Source organism: Nannospalax galili, unplaced genomic scaffold (assembly GCF_000622305.1).
Source record: "Nannospalax galili isolate Female #2095 unplaced genomic scaffold, S.galili_v1.0 scaffold432, whole genome shotgun sequence".
In the NCBI taxonomy this organism is placed as follows: Eukaryota; Metazoa; Chordata; class Mammalia; order Rodentia; family Spalacidae; genus Nannospalax; species Nannospalax galili.
Genome location: NW_008331138.1, coordinates 1,404,262 through 1,424,031, shown reverse-complemented (window position 1 = coordinate 1,424,031; position 19,770 = coordinate 1,404,262). Strand labels below are relative to the sequence as shown.

General features: G+C 52.4%; 1 pseudogene; it reads left to right on the top strand.

The window, feature by feature from the left end:
- The first annotated feature begins 8,652 nt into the window (after nucleotides 1–8,652).
- Nucleotides 8,653–18,327, top strand: LOC103725067 (annotated as a pseudogene).
- The last annotated feature ends 1,443 nt before the right edge of the window (nucleotides 18,328–19,770 follow it).

Sequence of the window (19,770 nt, the reverse complement as noted above, 5' to 3'; positions counted from 1 at the left end):
ACAAGTGCTCTACCACTGAGCCACACCCCAGCCCCTCACTGGGGAATTCTAGGCAGCACTCTACCACTGAGCCATGCCCCCAGCTCCTCAATGGGGGATTCTAGCTCTACCACTGAGCCATATCACAGTTTAAGGTTTTGTTTTTTGAGACCGAGTCATGCTGTGTGGGGGCTAGTTTGAGGGGTAGCCTCAAACTAATGACAATCCTCCTATCTCAGCCTTCCAAATACTGACTTATAAACGTGCTACCTTTCCTGTCCTTGCTGTCTTCCCCAGGCTGGCCTCACTTTGTCAAGATGGAATGATCCTTCTGCCTTGCAGAGCAGGTGAGGACACGCCGGACTCTTGAGAACTTTGTCTTCACATGGGTTATGTGCAGTCGTTATGGTGAAAAAATGAAATGACCCAGAAGGACAGCTTGGTCTGAAAAGTGCTGGCCTTGCAATCATGGGGTCTGGAGACAGATGACCAGAGTCCACGTAGAAAGCTGGCTGTGGTGGCTCCTACTTGTAATCCTAGCACTTCAGAGGCAGAAATAGGGGCTTGCTGGCCAGCCAGCTTCACCGAATTGGTCAGCTGCAGGCTCAGTAAGAAACTGTGTCCAAGGAGGTGGAGAGTGTTACTGAGGACGGCACCAGGCACCAGAGCCCCCCACCCCCCACCCCGACACACACACACACACACTGCAAAGAGAAAGAAGAAACAAAGTCCCCCAGTGAGGGGGGTGGGGGCTTGGTTCAGCAATTAAGAGTGCTTGCTGCTCTTGTAGAGGCTTTGGGTTCACTTCTTAGCACCCACATGGTGGTTCACAACCATCAGTAACTCCAGTTCCATGTACCTGATGCCCTCTACTGGCCTCCTTGGGTACTGTATGCATATGGCACACTTTCATGCAATCAGGCAAATACTCGTACATAAAAAACAAAACCACGGAATTAAGACGGCTCAGCAACTCTGGTGCTTGCAATCAAGATGCACCTGAGTTCAGTCCCCAAAACCCACCTCATAGAAGGAGAGAAACTGCTAAAAGTTGTCCTTTGACCTCCACACATGCATTGTGGCATGTGCATACCCACAGTCACCCAAACAGACACATGATAAATGTCAAAACAAGGCAAAAAAGAAACCCATTTCACAGAGAACTCTGGTGTCTTCCCCTCAGTTCCTCCTGAGACCCCACTTGGATAACCCTGTTTGTGATATGCCTCCCCAACATTGTGCTGGTAGGAAGTTTGTAGCATTTGGGCTAAATGTGGAAGCCAGAGATAGGGTGGAGCACAGTGATGGTGAAGCCTCCATGGGGGACTGGGAGCATGTTGCAGCCCCCTCACACCAGCAGGCATCACTCCTGGAGTTCAGGCAGAGAGGACCTATGTCCTGGGGTCTTTGCCAGGTGCTGTGTTGATTCTCCGGAGAGGAACCTGGTTCTTAGCACTTCTTCCCTTTCCAAATCTGAAACCTGTGTGAATTCACTCAAAGGTCACCTAGCTGGGGCTATTATCTTAACACTCCTGCCACATTTGCCCCTGTCTCAGAAGCAACAGGGGGAAGGTGGGGACACCTGCTAGTGGTTAAGGGTGGGATCTTCTCCAGCTGGGATCACTCAGGGCTATAAGACAGGCTCCTAGCCCCCTCTGAGCCTCAGCTTCATTTACAGAATAAAAATGACTGAAACATCTGTCTCGGGATTTCTTGTGTTGTGGCTGCTTTATATAACACCTCTGCTTCTAATAATAATTGGCTGTGGATGGTTGGGTGTATGGCTAAGTGGTAGAGCCCCTGCCTAGAATCCACCAGTGAGGAGCTGGGGGTGTGGCTCAATGGTAGAGCACCTGCCTAGAATCCCCCAGTGAGGGACTGAGGTGCGAGGTGGGTGGGATCGGCTGGGCTGGGGAACCACCCTCCCCTCCCCCAAGGCTGCAGTGACCATACAGTGGGCTCTCTGCCCCATCCTCCTGTGGGACACACCTCTGGAGGAGGCTCAATAGTATCACCTGAGGTGGGGGGCGGGGGGGGCACTGCCTACAATGAACCAGTGAGGAGCTGGGGGTGTGGCTCAATGGTAGAGCACCTGCCTAGAATCCCCCAGTGAGAGACTGAGGTGCGGCTCAGTGGTAGAGCCCCTGCCTAGAATCCCCCAGTGAGGGACTGGGGTGGCTCAGTGGTAGAGCACCTGCCTAGAATTCCCCAGTGAGGGGCTGGGGGGTGTGGCTCAATGGTAGAGCCCCTGCCTTGAATACTTAAGTGAAGGGCTGGGGGTGTGGCTCAGTGATATCATTTGCCTACCAAATATAGTATCTGGGTTCAATTCTCCAGTACAAAAAAACCCCTTTTTTAAAGTAATTGAATGAGGCTGGATGTGGTGGCGCACGCCTGTAGTCCCAGCACTTGGGAGGCAGAGACAGGCGATCTCTGTGAGTTCAAGACCAGCTTGGTCTACATAGTGAGTCCCAGGACAGCTGGGGCTACAGGGAGACCCTGCTTAAAAAAAAAAAGGTAATTGAATGAATTGTATTAAACTGAACCATCACTATATTGATTTAGCATAATGTAGTCTGTGATGTAGAACACATGGATTCTGTATTACTTGCTTTTTTTTTTCCTGTGTTGAAACACCATGACCCAAAACCTCTTAGGAACTAATGAGAAAGTGCTTATTTCAGCTTATGGTTCCACAGGGAGAGTCCTTGACGGCAGGGAGGCATGGATGGCAGCAGGTGACATGGTGGTTGACAGAACAGAAAGCTAAGAGATCACATCTTTTTCCACATACAGGATTTAGAGAGAGTGACCTGGAAGTGGAGAGAGGTTATAATCTCTCAAAGCCCACCCCCAAGGACATACTTCCTGCAACAAGGATGTACCGCCTAACCCTCCCCAAACAGCACCTTCAACTCAAGGACAGGCGTACCTGAGCCTGGTGGGGGGGCATTGTCATTCAAGCCAACACGCACTCCACAGACCTTGTGCTTATTTATAGCTTGTAATGTGCTTTGCGTAGCTTTAAAGTGGTTATTGTCCGTCTTTCCTCCTCCCTTCCTCCATTCCTCCCTTTCTCCCTCCACCTCCTTTAAAACTCAACAGTAGGCCACTGGAGAGGCTGAGGTAGAAGGATTGTGGGCTCCAGGCCAGCCTGGGCTACATAGTCTTCCCTGGGTGTGTGGGAAGGAAGGAAGAAAGGAAGCTAGTTAAGGATTTTCTGTTGTATTCTAATTCACTTTAGTCACAGTGTTTGTTTCCTTATTTTTAAGTTGTTTTGAGATGGGGGGCGTCTTGCAATGTAGCTTCATCCTCTTGCCTCAGTCTCCCAAGTGTCAGGATTATAGTGCATGTCACCACACTCTTACCCTTGCTGTTCTGAGACTCTCTCTCTCCTGTCCTCTCCCTCTTCCAGATACCTCCCTTTCTCCTACAGCCCCAGTCAGTAAGGTGGAATCTCTTTCTTGTACCTGCTAGCTGCCTTCCTCACTCGCAGCCTCTCTCTTTCTCCATCTACAGCTGGCCTCCAAAAGGACACTCTGCAAGTCCCCAGCCAAGGGCCCAGCGTAGACCTGGAGCGGCCACTCCCTCCTTCCCTTCATGATTTGTTCATAGCACAGGTAACAGGGTAGAATTCCAGTTCATTCCTGGAAGGGCAGTTGTTCCTATGGGTACTTGTGGGACTCACTAGCATTCTGACTTGCAATAGGTGGTTTAGTGACCTCTTTCAGGCCACCCTGTCCAGCCTGAGCCTCTGTACCAGCTGCAGGGAGGACAGTCCTCCAGCATCTCTTTTTCCTTTACGTTCGTGCAGAGACAAAGTGGGTATGGCTCAGTGGCAGAGCCCCTGCCTAGAATCTCACAGTGAGGGGCTGGGGTGTGGCTCAGTGGCAGAGCCCCTGCCTAGAATCTCACAGTGAGGGGCTGGGGTGTGGCTCAGTGGCAGAGCCCCTGCCTAGAATCTCACAGTGAGGGGCTGGGGTGTGGCTCAGTGGCAGAGCCCCTGCCTAGAATCTCACAGTGAGGGGCTGGGGGTGTGGCTCAGGGTTAGAGCACCTGCCTAGAATCCCCCAATGAGGGGATGGGGATGTGGCTCAGTGGCAGAGCAGACTGCCTCTTTCTGACCTAGCCCCATTCAGTGGATATGCAGGATGGGGATGGGAGATGCTTCCTGGATGTGTCTTGGTGAGTATCAGGCTCCCCACAACACCTGCATCCCTATTTCCTGTCTCCACCACCCTTCCTTTCCTTCCACTTCTCTACCAGCCTACTCCAGATCTCTTCCCTCTTTCTCCTGCAGTGACCCTCAGGCCACTAGTGCCCTCTTTTTTACATTTTATTTATTATTTTTATTTTATATGTATGCGTGTATTGCCTGCATGTAGATAAGTGCATCCATGTCATGCAATGCCTGTGGAGGACAGAAGAGGCTGTCAGATGCCCTGGAGGAGTTATGGACAGTTGTTAGCTAACATGTGGGTGCTGGGATTCAAACCCGGGTCTTCTGCAAGAACAACCAGTGTTCTTAACCACTGAGCCATCTCTCCAGCCCCATTAGTGCCTTCTTGCATGGGAATCTGGGTCAGGAATTGGCCTGTGGTCCTAGCTCAGTTTCTTCCCCTGTCTGGGTGTGACGGGGGCTGCAGGCATCTGACAGCTTGTCTGGGGACAGTAGATGTGTCCACCATGACTCTTCCCTGTGATTGCTGGCAGGAGGCCCTGTTCCTTCCTCTGGGCTTTGCTGTTGCACTGTTCATGTGTCCTCAGGACATGGCAGCTGGCCTCCCTTGGCACAGGCTACCCAAGATAGAGAGCCAGGAGGAAGCCATGGTACCTTTCATGACCTGGTCTCCTGAGTCACTCAGACACTTCCAGCTTGTAGCCACCAGAACGGAGCCGCTCAGAGCCGGGCATGTGGCTCAGTTGGAGTGCCGATCTAGCTTGCACAAAGCCCTGGGTTTGGTCCCCAGTAGGACATGAAAAGAGGTGTGATGATGCTTGCCTAGAGTTCCATCATTCAGGAGGTGGAGCCTGGAGGATCAGAAGTCCCAGGCCAGCCTTAACTACATAGCAAGTTTAAGGCCAGATTCTCCCTCATTGGATGGAAGGGAGGGATGGTGCAAGCAAGGAAGGAAGGAGAAAGGAGCCCCTAAGTATAGCCCGCACTGGATGGGGGAACTGAGCTCTGCTTCTTAAAGAAGATGCATCAAAGTGTGGTACCCTGGAGAGTACAGTGGTGGCTTGGGCTGCACTGTCTACAGGAAAGGGGTGTGAGGCCCTGGGATTTGACTTAGTTTCATGTCTGTTGCTGGGATAACCTGACAACAAGCCACTTAGGGGAGAAAGGTGTTTATCTCAACTTCAATTCCAAGTTCAGTCCATCTTTGCAGGGAGGGACAGTGGCAGGAACTTGAAACAGCTGGTCACCACACATCCACAGTCAGGAGCAGAGAGAGGTGCATGCATGCACGCTGGCCTGTGCTCAGCTCAATTTCTCTGCTCTTTTTTAAAAAATATTTTATCTATTATTTTTATTTTATGTGTATGCGTGTATTGCCTACATGTAGGTAAGTGCACCTGTGTCATGCAATGCCCTCGGAGGACAGAAGAAGCTGTCGGATCCTCTGGAACTGGAGTTATGGACAGTTGTTAGCTGCCATGTGGGTACTGGGATTCAAACCCAGGTCCACTGCAAGAACAGCCAGTGTTCTTAACCACTGAGCCATCTCTCCAGCCCCGTTTCTCCACTCTTATGCAGTTCAGGAGGCCCTGCCTAGGGAATGGCACCACCCACAGTGGGCTGTCTTCCCAATTAACTTGCTTCAGATAACCTCCCAGAGACATGCCCATAAGCCAACCCAATTTAGACAGTCCTTCATGAGACTCAGGGAATTCTGTCTGTGTCTAGTTGACAAAGTTAACTATCACAGGATTTGTTTGGGATCTAGATTCAACTAGACCTGCTCAGTAGAGGTCTGGGGACTGAGAAAGCCTGAGGTAAATGGTTGATTTGGCCTGTGTGACTGAGTGGACTGTGGTCTGCATGCTGAGACTGCAAATTTGGGGCATTCTCCAGAAGTCCAACTAGGGTGCTATCCATATCTGGGCTTCTAGAGAGACCTCCAGCTGAGGGAATTTAGGGTGACCTCAGCCCCAGAAAGTCACTTCCTTGAGCACTGTGTGGGGTTCAGAGGACTATTCTGTTCAACCAACCTTCCTGTGGGGAAAGGCCAGAGCCCAAGTATGCCCCAGATCCAGAGGAGGTGCACCTCACCTTCAGACCTCATATCTACTAGGAAAGTGAGCATGGGGTGATCCAGACAGTCTTGAGCACCTACTGTATGCCTAACTGTGCTAGCCCCTTACTTCCCTTTTCCCGTGTATGTATGTGTGTGGGAGTGTCAGGTTTGCATATGTAGAGGCCAGGTGTTTTGAGACAGGGTCTTCCTGTAACCCTAGCTGGACCGGAACTCCCTACATAGAGCTGGCTGACCTGGATCTCACAGAGGTCCACCTGCCTCTCTGCCTCCCCAGTGCTGGGATTAAAGGTGTGTGTCACAACGCCCAGCTTATTACATGGGTTCTGGGGCTCAAATTCAGGTCCTCATGCTTGCAAGACAAAACACTTTATGGATTACACCATCTCCCCAGACCCCGTTTTCCCTTTTTTCTTATACCACTCTGCTGTTCCCACCCTCCTCTTTCCCCTTCCCCCTTTCTCTCTGCCCTCCTCTCCCTGCCCTGGTCCCTGTCATTGTGTCATTCTCTGAGCACTAGTGACATGCTAGGTCTTTATGAGTAATTGTCATTGGGTCCACATCAACTATAACATCACATTCCAAACAATCTTTTCTATTATAATGAAATTCAGAAAAATAACTTAGGTATAGAGACCCAGTTACAGCAGTGACCACCCTGTATCTTTATTATTTCATGACCTTTATTGAAATTCATTTGTTTTTGGTTTTCTGAGACAAGGTCTCATGTAGCCCAGGCTGGCTATGACCTCCCTATGTAGCTGAGGATGACCTTGAACTTCTAATCTGCTTCCACCTCCCAAGTGTTAGGATGGCAGGTGTGTGCCACCACACCCCCTACATGCTGGTGCTGGTGATGGAACTTATGGTTGTTCAGGCCAGGCACCCACTACCAACTGAGACACCTGCCCAGCCCCAGCTCTGGGTCTTCCAAACTACAGATTTTGATGTCACCTGGTCAGAGATCAAAGGAGTTGGCAGGCCTCAAGCCTGAGTGCTGCCTGTGGCACTCTGGGCCATGTGCCTGTTTAGCTGTGCCATCAAAGGCCACTACCCCAGAGTAAGGAAGCGTTGAACTCCCAAGTGGGGTAGCACCTTGGCTCCCAGGCTGCTGGGCTGTGGCCTATCTTTCCCAACCCATGACGTCTACTGGAACATTGGAGCCAGGTGTGTTTTGTGTGTGTCATAGTTGACATTATATGCTTTCTTGTGGTGACCTTTGAGGGTGGAGCTGAGTCATGTGTCTCACACAGAGCTCCAAGGAAAGTTTGCTCTCACAGAAGTTAAAAACAGCTGAGTGTGGTGATGCAGGCCTGTGATCCCAGCACTTGGGAAGTAGGCTCAGGAGAAATATGAGTTCAAAGTCATCCTTGGCTCTAGAATGAGTTTGAAGAAATCCTAGGCTACATAGTGAGTTCCAGGCTAGCTGGGGCTAACAAAAGGCCAACATGGGCTATGTAGCCTGCTTGAGGCTAGCCTAGGCTAGATAAGAGCCTGTTTCAAAGAAGAACAAGCACGCTTGCTTCTTTATTTTCTGGGTATTGGAGTCATAGGTAAGTACTGTGGGTCTCTGTGACTATGGAACTTTTGATTGTTTTTGTTTATCTTACTTACTTTGTGTACATATGTGTGCGCATGCACACATACGTGTGCAGCTGGGAGCATGCCAAGGCGTACATATGGAGGTCAGAGGACAACTCTCAGAAGTTGGTTCTCTCCTACCACCTTGTGGGATCCAGGGATTGAGCTCAGGTTGTTAAGCCTGCCCGAAAGTACCTCTACATGCTGAGCCAGTCCTCTGTGACTATTCTATTTATTTATTATTTAATGTGTATGAGTGTATTGCCTGCATGTATGTAAGTGCACCCATGTCATGCAATGCCCACGGAGGTCAGAAGAGGATGTTGGATCCCCTGAAACTGGAGTTACAGACGGTTGTTAGTCACCAGTGGGTCTGGGAACCAAACCTGGGTCCTCTGCAAGAACAGCCAGTGCTCTTAACCATGGAGCCATTTTGCCAGCCCCCTCTATGACTAAAAATGTATGTATGTTTTACTTCCTTATTATTATGGAGTATACTTTGTGTGTGTATGATATGTGGAGGGGTCCACACATGCCATGGCTTATATGTGGAGGTCAGAGGATAGTTTTCAGTAGTCCCTTCTCTCTTTCTGTCTTGGGACCTTAACTGGGGTTCAAACTCAAGTTGTGAGATTTGTATGGCAAGTGCTTTTACCTTTGAGACATCTTATCAGGTCCCCTCCCAAACATTGTTATTACTTTCTGCTTATAGGTGCAGGTGGAGAAACTGAAGTCAGATAGGTGCAGGTGGAGAAACTGAAGTCAGATAGGTGCAGGTGGAGAAACTGAAGTCAGATTAAGCAAGAGTCAGGTTGCATTCTAAAGCCCATGACTAAAACTGAACCCGGACCCCAGCCAGCTTTCCCCCAGTGTGGACCTGAACTCCTTAGAAGATGATGTCCTGGGCTCTCCTGGGACAGGAGGTGGCAGTGGAGGCTACAGGGGGCACAGACCAGCCCTGTGACATCCTTCAGCAGAGTCTACAGAGGAGACCCTGGAGGCAGAGATGGAACTGGACCTGGGTCCCTTCCAGGTGCCAGCCAACAGTGGGGCGGATGTGCCTGGTGCAGCAGAGGCAGCCACTGTGGCCATGGAAACCTAGGTCCTCTTCCCAGGCAGCTCTGGATCTGCTGGGTCTGCAGGTCCCACCCACCGTCCTGACCCACCAGGCCCTGGTGCCACTCCAGGATATGGTCAACAAGGCCCTGAATGTCCAGCCCTTTCTGCAGCCAGTGGACCTGGGCAACGTGACTGCAGCCCATCCCTGGCCTCCAGATCCTGCCCAATGGAAGCCCTGGGGGTGCCACGGCAGCCACCCTGGGTCTGGCACCTATCCAAGTAGTGTGCCAAACTGTCATGGCCTTCAACCCATCCCTCTCCAGGGCCCTAGCGAAGCAGGTGCCTGTTAGAAGCTACTTAACCTCCACAGCTGCTCCCTCAGATCCAGTGACACTGGCATCCACAGGTGTTTCCCCCAGGGGGACTGGCCTGGTCATCTGGAAGACCCTCCCAGACAGGGTAACCACCGCACTCATAGGGAATGCAGTGTTTGCTGGGAAAGGGGCCGCCACTGCAGTGGCCAGTGGGGCCCCCTTAAAAGTGCTGCTGGCAGTAGCCCCGGGCCTGGGCACATCACAGCTGGTCAAAGCACCCAGTGTGATTTTGCACCAAACCTACAAGCCCATCCAACCTAAGCCTTCAGGGGTCCAGCCCCTCAAACTCTCCCAGATGACATCCAATTCCTTAGCCCCCACAGGGGCCACCCTCACCATCTAGGGTGAGCCAGGCACCCTCCTTCAGCAGCCCAAAGCCCCCAGAACCTGACTTTCATAGTAGCGGGCAAGGCTGACCAGAATGTGGTGCTGTCCAGCTTCCCAGCACCAGCCCTGCAGGCCAACGTGTTCAAGCATCCACTAGTCACCTCTGCAGGCACAGTCTCACCACAGCCCTTTGAGGCCCTTAGCAAGCCCATGAGCATCCACCTCCTCAATAAAAGCAGCAAGACTCCTTCTCAGCACATGCTGCAAGGCCCAAACCAGTTCCTGCTGTGGAGTACCCTGACAGGGCAGCTCCCTGAAACACAATCTGCCCTCCCTGGCGACATGGGTGGTCAGAGCCTTACAGCAGCAGCACCCCACACAGGTGGACAGCTTGTGACCAATCTGATCTTCAGCAACCAGAACCCAGGAGGCCCACTGAGTCTGGGCCTCCACCCCAGGTCACTCAGCGCCATACACATCCACTCCACCACTTTCATCCTGATGGGCCAACCTGCACTTTTCCAAATGCCTGTGCCAACCAACACCTCACCAGCAGCAGCACCACCACCATCCGCCAGGGCCTCACCCTGCCTCTCAGTGCAGTGGCCATGCTCAATGCTCCCAACGGGCTGGTACAGCCCCTGGCCCCAGCTGCTTCCTCAGGGAAGTACACACCTGTCTTGGTCGTGCTGCTGCCTTGCCCCAGCTGTTGCCACACTGCTGCCCCTGGATCTCCAGCAGCCACAGACACAGCCATCTCCACAGGCCCCGACTCCACAGGCAGCTGCAGACCACCCCACCCCAGACCAGCCCAGAGAAGATCGTCCTGGGCCACCACGGCCGTCCTCACTCAGGATTCCCTCCAGATGTTCCTGCCCCAGGTACAGGGGAGGGAGTGGGAGAGGGAAGGGCTGAGTGGCAGCTACAGGGAGATCTCAGGGTTAGGGACAGGAAGCCCATAAGGCAGACAGATGAGCAGATTGTTAAACAAGAGATGGGACTGGCAGACTGAGAGGTGGACTGACTCACAGGGACCTATTAGGTCAGCTGACAAGCAGGGAGATCTCAGAGAGAGGGACAAGACATGGATGGGCATCAGCTGTGACCTGAAGGAGAGTGGATGGAGGTGGTGGGGCTGATAGCTTAGAGTGGACAAAAATTCTGGGATGTGCCTTCCCAGCACCTGGGTGTCCAGATGCCTATGAGCATCAGTGGGGATGGCAGACTCAGGTGGGAGCCCATGGCCTCTGGGGGCCTTCTGACCCTGTGTGGGTCGCTTCTTGCAGGAGAGGAGCCAGCAGCCCTTCTCTACAGAGGGTCCCCACCTCTTGGTGCAGGCCTCAGTCACAGCCAGTGCCCCACCTCCTGCCTAAGATCCAGACCTGACCCTATGAGGCCTCAGACCCCCAACACCTGGGCTTCCCCAGCTCCAGCCCCCCAGGTAGAAACACCCGGCAGCTTTGGCCCTCCTCCCCGCTCTGTCCTGCCTGCCTGTCCTGCTGCCTTGGGAAACGCTCTGTCCTTTGTCACCCACTCCTTTGTTCCCTGAGACTCCTGGCCACAGTGCACGCTTGAGACCAGGGCCAGCTCATGGGAGCCCAGGTCTAGGCAGGGGCACAGGACACAGTGGGATGGGAGCTAACCGTACTGGGAAGCACTCAGTTCTTTTGCAGTTCAAACATACAAAAGTCAGGTGTGGTGGTGCCTGTCTGTAACCCCAGCCCTGAGGAGATGGAGGCAGGAGGATCAGAAGTTCAGGGTCATCTTCAACTACATAGGGAGCTGAAGGCCAGCCTGGGCTACATGAGGCCCTGTCTCAACAATCAAATGAACCATAGTGAAGACTCCTCCACTCTTAACGAGCAAAGCTCTTCTGTTTCCATTCAGTATGTACGATGAGCAACAGCACACGTGCATAGTTTACTTTCCAGTGTTGTATGTGACAGCAGGCGCTACCTACGGGTACACCGACACCTTGCTTCTGTCCTTTAACTTGGCCTTGGAGGCTGCTCTTCATTCCTTTCGCACAGCTGTGCAGTGGCCCAAGCCTGTTGTGTGGATGGGACATTTCTCTAGCCAGTCCTTGGCCTTGGCCATCTAAATTCATCCTGATCTCTAGTTCTTAAGGGCAAGGCTGCACGTACTTAGTATGGATGGTTTGTAAGCCACAGGCCCGGTCCACTGCCTGGAGAACGCCTCTCTGAGCCCCTTGTCCCATGTGTGAACTCCTCCTGCTGGTCCAAGGGTGAAAGCTGGATGGGTGCAATTTTGAGCCTTGATTGATGGGTATTTGCTGAACCTACCATACACCGAGTTCTTTCCTAAGGCCTCCAATTTACCCACTACTGCCCTTCCATTCTCAGGATGTGGCATATTTACTCTTAAAGCTGAAACGTGGGCCTGGACTGTGGTTCAGCTGGATGCTGCCTAGCATGCAGGAAGCCCTGTTGTCAATACAGCCACAGTGGCTATCCCTGTGAGCAAGCCTGCCACTTATTATTATTGTTATTATTATTATTATTAATTATTTTGTTGTTGTCATCTCCCATCGGTGCTAGGGCCTCATGCATATCAAGCAGTTACTATACCTCTGAGTCATATCCCCAGCCCTCAACTGCCTAGGCTAACCTTGAACTCATAGCCCAGGCTGGCCTTGTGAGTCTCTCTCTCTCTCTTTTTTTCTTTTGGTCTTTTTGAGACAGGGTCTCCCTGTAGCCCCAGCTGGTCTAGAACTCACTATGTAGACCAGGCTGGCCTCGACTCACAGAGATCCATCTGCCTCTGCCTCCTGAGTGCTAGGACTAACGGTGCACCACAACGCCTAGCAAAGACTGACCCACCACCTACAAGTGGAGAAGGTCATGATTCTCTTTTATCTCCAACGCCACCCCCGCCCCCACCAGTGCTGAGCATGGAAGCCAGGGCCTCATGCATTCTGAGCACATGTTCTACCTCTGAGTTATACTTCCAGGCTCTTTCTCTTTAAAATAAGTGAAACACATTTTATTATAAATTCAAGGTCATGACCTGAGGTGGTTTAGATTGAATGAGGTCACCCCCATAATCTCGGGACAGTGCTGATACAGAACGCATGGTGGGTGGCACCACCAGTGTCTGACACCACCACACTCAAGCAGGTAGCCCTGCAGCTAGGGTCAATGAGCACAATAAGACAAGCTCTGGACAGGTAGGAAGGAGCCTAGGGTGGAAGGACAGTGTCCTGGACACCTCCTTTCCAGTGACTGGCCACATTTTCTTCTTGTCATCTTGCTCCTGTTCCTGAGTCAAATAGTCTCCCTTGCTAACCAGCAACCTGAAGTCCTGAGTGGTGTCCGTGTGAGGTCACACAGGCTCCTCCCTGTGCTGTGCTCCTCCTGCCCCCCAGTCAGCCCCACCAGTGCTTCCCTGCCAATCTGTGCCTCCTCCTTCTGGGCTTGCCTTTGGCTTCAGGGTGGGGGTGCACATGGAGCATTATGGGGTAATCAGAGGGGAGAGTGGGGTGGGGGACCTGTGGAGACAGAGGTGCAGGGAGAGGAGGACACAGGCATGACAGGGTGAGGTGGGGAGGTGAGAAAGGAAATGGGTGGTGGCAGTCGGGAGGCAGAGAATGGAGGCTTTGGGTGGGGTGGTGGAGGTGGAGAAGGGTGGCTGGGGTCACAGAGTCTTGGGATCGTGGGAGGCAAGGCTGATCTGATATTCTCTCTCTCTCTCTCTCTCTCTCTCTCTCTCTCTCTCTCTCTCTCTCTCTCTCTCTTCTGCACAGATCCCCACAGCTGCTCCACTGAAGGTCCTTGGCCCTGCCTCCTCCCCATCACTATTTCACCAGGCCCCGCTGGGAGACAGTCCCTACCTGCCCTCCCCCAAACCTGATCAACCCCCTTCCTGCCCCCTCTCCAGACCCCACTCATGACCTTCATCTCAGCCCCAGAGCTTGTCCTGCCCACCTCCTAAAGCCACTCTGTACCATTACAACCCTGCCTCTGGCTCCCCCAACTCTACCTGGCATCTTTGTCACTCAGAACAAATTGGACGCTCCTCCACCTGCCAGCACCGCTGCTCCCACAGTCGCAGGTCAAACCCAGGCCCCCATGAGACCCCATCACAGCCTCCTGAGGGCCTGATGCACGACCCCCATGTCCCTCCTTGCTCCACCCCCTCTGCTGTGGCCTCCTTCTCTGAGCCTTCCACCACGTTGCCAATCCCATGGCCCTCAACTTCTCACTTCAGTTCCCACTGGGCCAGGGGTCCTATAAGTCTCCCAGCCCTCCTCTTGGTTCCTGAACCCACAACATCACCACCCCAGACCACCTCAGACCATTCAAATGGTGATTGCCCCCTGTACATTGCTGCCTCCATTGGAGTCCCTTCTGGAAAGATTCTTAACAGGTAACCAGAGGCAGAGACAGCTGACTTCCCACTTCTACAAGCTAGCTCCCTTGCCTGCCCACTATGTGCCTTCACCCCTCCCACACGCATCTGGCTCCGGCCCCACTGCTATCCCGAGTCTCACCCCTCAACCACCTTTCCGACCTCAGGTGCCATCTGGGATTATTCTCCAGAATAAAGCAGGGGGTGCCCCCACCGCCCAGCAGGTGTCCACCACCCTGGGGCCCCTCACCACTCCCACTGCCTTGGTGCTGGTCAGTGGACAGGTGCCATCCAGGACTCCTGCCACCTCCAGCCATGCCCCAGCCTCAGCATCTATGGCCACCACAGGTAGGGAGAGGAGCCCACCCAGGAGAAGGGATGGGGTAGCTGCTGTGTGCAGGGCCCAGGGTGTCACTCTATTAGTTACTTTTTACAGTATTAGTTACTTTTCTGTTGCTATGATAGAAACACTGACCCAAGCAATTTACAGAAGGAAGAGTTTATTTGAGCTTACGGTTCCAGGGGAATTACAGTCCATCATGGCAGGGAGGCATGGTGGCTGGAGGTGGCTGGAGCAGGAGCAGCAGAAGCTAAGCCCTCACACCATCACACAGGCACAGGAAGCAAGAGAGTGACTAGAGATCCTGCAAGGCTTACGAACTCTCTAAGCCCACCCCCAGTGACGTGCTTCCTCCAGGACAGCCACACCTTCTAAAACCTCCCAAAACAGCGCCATCATCTGGGGACAAAATGTCCAAGTGCTTGAAGCCTGTGGGGGAAATTTTCATTCAAACCATCACAGTCACTAACAGGTGGAGAAAAGAGGGTCTCAGGAATTTGGGGTGGGGTGAGAGCTGAGAGGTGAGAGTGGGGCTCACCATGGAGGAAAAGCCTTCATGCTGCTGACTCCTGGTCCCTCTCCCCTCTCCTCCATCCCAGGCCTCCCTTCTGTGCTTCCTGCTGAGAACAAAGCCTTTACCAGTAACCTTCCAACCATGAGTGTGGTCAAAGCCTCTGTGTCTGGGCCAGGGAAGCCCCCAGGGCTGCAGGTAAGGGACCTGGAGCAACCAGGCATCACAGAACGAGCTGGCAGGGCTGGAATGAACCTAGGACACTGGGCAGGGACGGCCAAGACTGTGACAAGAGCCAAGCTGGGGCAGGAAGGGGCAGTGGAAGTCTGCAGGGTCAGAGGTGAAGTACAGAGACAGCTGGACACACAGTCTCCAGGGCAGCTGAGTGACAGTGTGAGAGGCCAGCCAGGGAAGGCACAAGTGACACTGAGGTGAGGGTAGACATGGTTAAGACTGTTTGGTGGGCACTGAGGACAGGAGAGGTGGGAATGGCCGGGTGAGACTAGACTGGGAGGTCAGGGTGAATCCTGGTCTAGAGGTGGAAGGGACCTGGGCAGGGGCCAGGGGAGGATACTCCAAGAAGTAGGGGAGACTGGAAGACTCAGAGTGTAAGACAGAAAGTTGGGTGCAGGCTAGGGTGTAGCTCTGTAGTCCAGTGATCACCCACTTAGAATCCCCCAGTGATGGGCTGGGGGCATGGCTCAGAGGTAGAGTACTTTTCTTGCACAAAGCTCTGGATTCTGTCCCTGGTAAGAAAGAATAAAATAGATGTTATAGCAAACCAAACAGATCAAATTCTGCATAAATTAGAGGCAGAGAGGAGGCCGGAGATGAAGTAGTTCAATCACAGTGAAATTTTGGGTCAAGCTATTATAACTCAGAAAGACTGAAAGACCAACAGACAGAGAGACTCATCCTGGGCTGTGGCAGAGGAGACCTAGGTGGAGCATAGGACTTCGGCCTCCTTGTTAACACTTCTCCCACAGCCTGGGCCATATCTGCCTACTGCTTCCCTCCTTCCCTCCTTCCCTCCCTCCTTTCCTTTCTTCCTCCCTCCCTCCTTCCATCCTTCCCTTCTTCCCTTCCCTTCTTTCTTTCCTGTGTCCCTCTTTGGTTTTTTCTGCCTAGAAGTCCTCCCTCCCAAGTGCTGTGTCTTACAGGTTCTTCTCATTTCCCTTCTGGCTGTGGCAAAACACTGAGCAACAACAGCCTAGGGGAGCAGAGGACTTACTTGTCCTATACTTCCAGGTCACAGTGAAGGGACGTTGGGTCAGGAACTCAAGCAGAAACCACGGAGGAAGCTTAGCTTTCTCATACAGATCTGAACCACCTGCCTAGGGCCGGTGCCATTCTCAGTAGCCCTCCTGCATCACTTAAATAAGACATGCCCACAGGCCTGTCTTCAGTGGAGGCCTCTCCTCTCAACTCTAGGCTGTGTCAAATGGACAATTAAGGCTAACCAGGACACAGGCTATGACAGACACCTGGCTTTCCCTGACCAGTCTCTCTGGATGGACAGGGATCCTGGGGCTGGCCAGTCCTCCCATCTGTGTCCCTGGCTGGAGGGAGGATACAGGGATGGCGGCGGGGAAAGAAAAGGCTTCCTCCTAATGGTACCTGTCACTCACTTCTCCTCCTTCAACAGTATGATAGCAAGTTGTGCAGCCTAAAGAAACATCCCCTGCTGCAGCCCAGCAAGGAAGCCTGGTGAGTGACAGCTGCTGGCCCTGAGCCCCACCCCAACTGCAGGGACCACCCTCCACAGGGCCCCAGTTCCCTTTTCCATAGCTGTTTGCATACTCTTTGGCATCAGTTTCCCCTCTGCCGAGGACATGGAGTGAGGACAGTGGGGGCCCCTCCGGGCTGCTGGCTCCAAGAGGCTGCAATGTGCTAGGAAGGTAGCTCTGTGTGGAGTGCCTGTCTAGCACTCACAGAGCCCTGGCTTCCATCCAGAGCCCCAACGACAAAAGCCACAGTTTAATCTGTGTGGGCTAGCCCTATTCCGTCAGCTTGTCAGACACCATGGGGGAAAAATCAGGTAGGAGTGACTCAAAAGAACTGAATAGGTAGGACTACGGCTGCCCTGGGGTGGGGGCAGGCTGGCTGTTTGAGTGCTTGTGTTGTGTGCTGAGCCACCTCAGTATTTGTTAAGCACTCACTGTGCAGCCCAGTGCTAGATGCAAGACCACGACAGTTACAAGAATCATCAGATCCTGCTTGGTGGGGCCAGGGGACTGTAGTCTCCAGCAGAGGTCTCCAAGGCTTGACCTATCACGGTCATGTGATAGGGAAACCCAGCCTACTGTAATGGGTTCTGTAGAAAATCACAACTGAGAAAGAGAACAAGTTCTTAAAGCCTCCTGACACCCTCCTAGCTCATCCCATCCTGCCCCAGCCCCTAGTGCTCCAAGGGCATAGATTTTGAGATATCCTGCCCCTGGTGGCAGGAGATAGAATAGTGTGGTGGGAAATCCCAGCTCTCCCATCCTCCTTTGAGAGCTCTAAGCGAGAGTGATGTCCTCTCACCTTCCCAGGCTTCAGTGTCCTGTCACCTGTTAACTTTGGTCTGGGGGTCAGAGAAGTGATGACTAGGTGAATGCAGGAGGCATGTATTGAGCATGTCCCCTTGCAGTGCTGGATCTGTGGCTCAGGGCTAGAGTCTGGAATCAGTTCCCCTCACCCCAGCTCTGTGTGTGGTCTAACTGTACCTCCAGTTTCCTGACAAAGCTACACAAACAACAGGGCTCCATCCTGTACCTGATCTACAAGACAGCCTTGACCTCCTTCAAGGTTGCCCTCGACCACCTTCTGCAATACTGCACCTACCAGGGTGCCCTCCCCTCAACTAACACAAAGGTGAACCTACAGCACATGTCCTCAAGGGCCCTCAGCTTGGCCACTACCCCTTGATGGTCATGCTGCAGAGCATGGAGTGGGGTGAGCACTGCACACATGGCTGGGTGGGAGTGCACTTGGGTGTCTGTGGGTGCCCTTGCCCTTGGCTGCAGTCACTCTGCATCATCTACTCACACCCCTATCTCAGGCCCTGCATGACTTTTCTTCCATCAGTGGATGAGGATTTTGAGGCAGTCTCCTGGCAGCTGCTGAAATGCACCCAGGCCATTCTCAATAAATACCTGTTCTTGATCCTGGAGGGGTCCCATGTAGGATCCTCAGGCCACTGGAGTTTCTCTGCTACTGTGCATCACCCTGTGCTTGAGTCTACACTAGGGTCTCCCTATAGCCCCAGCTGGCCTGGAACTCACTCTGTAGACCAGGCTGGCCTCGAACTCACAGAAATCCGCCTGCCTCTGCCTCCTGAGTGCTGGGATTAAAGGCATGCACCACCACGCCCCGCTCCCCCAATTGCTTTTTCATGGTCCTTTTTCCCTCCTCTCCTCCAACCTCCAGAGGGTCAGCCCACTGGCAGAGATGTTCATGATCAACTGAATGTTCATTCAGGAAGAGAGGACCACCCTTGCCTTGGAGAAACAGCTGGCCAAGGAGAAGACAATTTGGAGGCCCCAGTGAGATTCCAATCAAACTGGACCCTTGAGCAACTGGATTCTATAGCCCACCCAGACAAGGGGAAGGGACACCTAGACAAAAGTGAAGGCACACCACCAGATGGCATTTCGGGTCCCCTTTGGGGTTGGCACTCAGATTCCAGGGTCAGCTGAGCCTTAGCCAGACTCAAAACAGGGGAAAGTAACTCAGGAACCAGAATGGCTGCAGATAAAGGAACAGTCTGGTACTCAGGTTAGCCTGTCATTAATGACAGAAGGGCAGCGTGATCACCTCTTAAGGATGACCTAGTATGCTTCAGGGAATTTCAGAGCAGAAGCCTCCACTCTAGGAAAGCAACTGATCACACTTCAGCAGAAAGAGGGAGACACAATGCTTAGGGAGGCCACCCGTGGGACAAGGTCACCAATATTAGATAACTCCCAAAGAGGGAGATCAGTTTTAAATAGACTTGGTGTGAATGGGTGAGTCAATGAGTGGCCTGATTCATTCACATTTAAGCACAAATCTGTGGTCCCATGTCTGGGTGTCCATTCTTGACTGTATTGGCCTGACTGAATCAGGCAGAGAACAGTGGGAAAAGGGAGAGGAGATGTTGGGATTCCAGTCAGTCAGGGGAAGCACGTGTGAAAGAGCTATATGTACTCTTGCCCTCCTCTGTTCTCTCTCTCTCTCTCTCTCTCTCTCTCTCTCTCTCTCTCTCATCTCCATATGAGTGTCTATTCTCACATCACCCACCATGCTACTTACCTGCTCTGTGGCCTCGCTCACTCTCAGGCCCTCAGAAGAGAGTCATGCTATGACTTAGGAACAGCAGTGAACGTAAATATTAGGGAGCAAGGTGGAGGGGTCCCAATGACCCCGGACAGGGGGCTCTGAGAAGATAGATCCAGAGATGGGATTGGCCTATTTCAAACTGAAGTATGTTTATCTCAAAGTGTCCTCCAAACTCCTTTCCCGAGCCAGGCTGGCTTCCTGACTCTGGTAGAGAAGAGGACAACTAACAGCCCAAGAGTAAGGGCATTGTGCCCCTGAGATCAGTTAAGAGAGAAACTACTTGCAACAGAAGTTACTACTTTTATCTCAGATATAAGGATATCTTTGGTGGGCTGGAGATATGGCTCAGCAGTTAAGAAAACTGGTTGTTCTTGCAGAAGACCCAGGTTCAAATCCCAGCACCCACATGGCAACTAACAACTGTCCATAACTCCAATTCCAGGGGATCTGACAGCCTCTTCTGTCCTCCTAGGCATTGCACAACATGGGTGCACTTACCTACATGGAGCAATACATGCATACATATAAAATAAAAATAATAAAAACAATTTTTTAAAAGATGTCTTTGATAAAAACAGCTAACGGGATGCTCTGTTTCATCACAGCAATAAGGAAAATAACACAGACTAATACAAATGTATAGTGAGTACAAGGTTTTATTAAACTACTTAA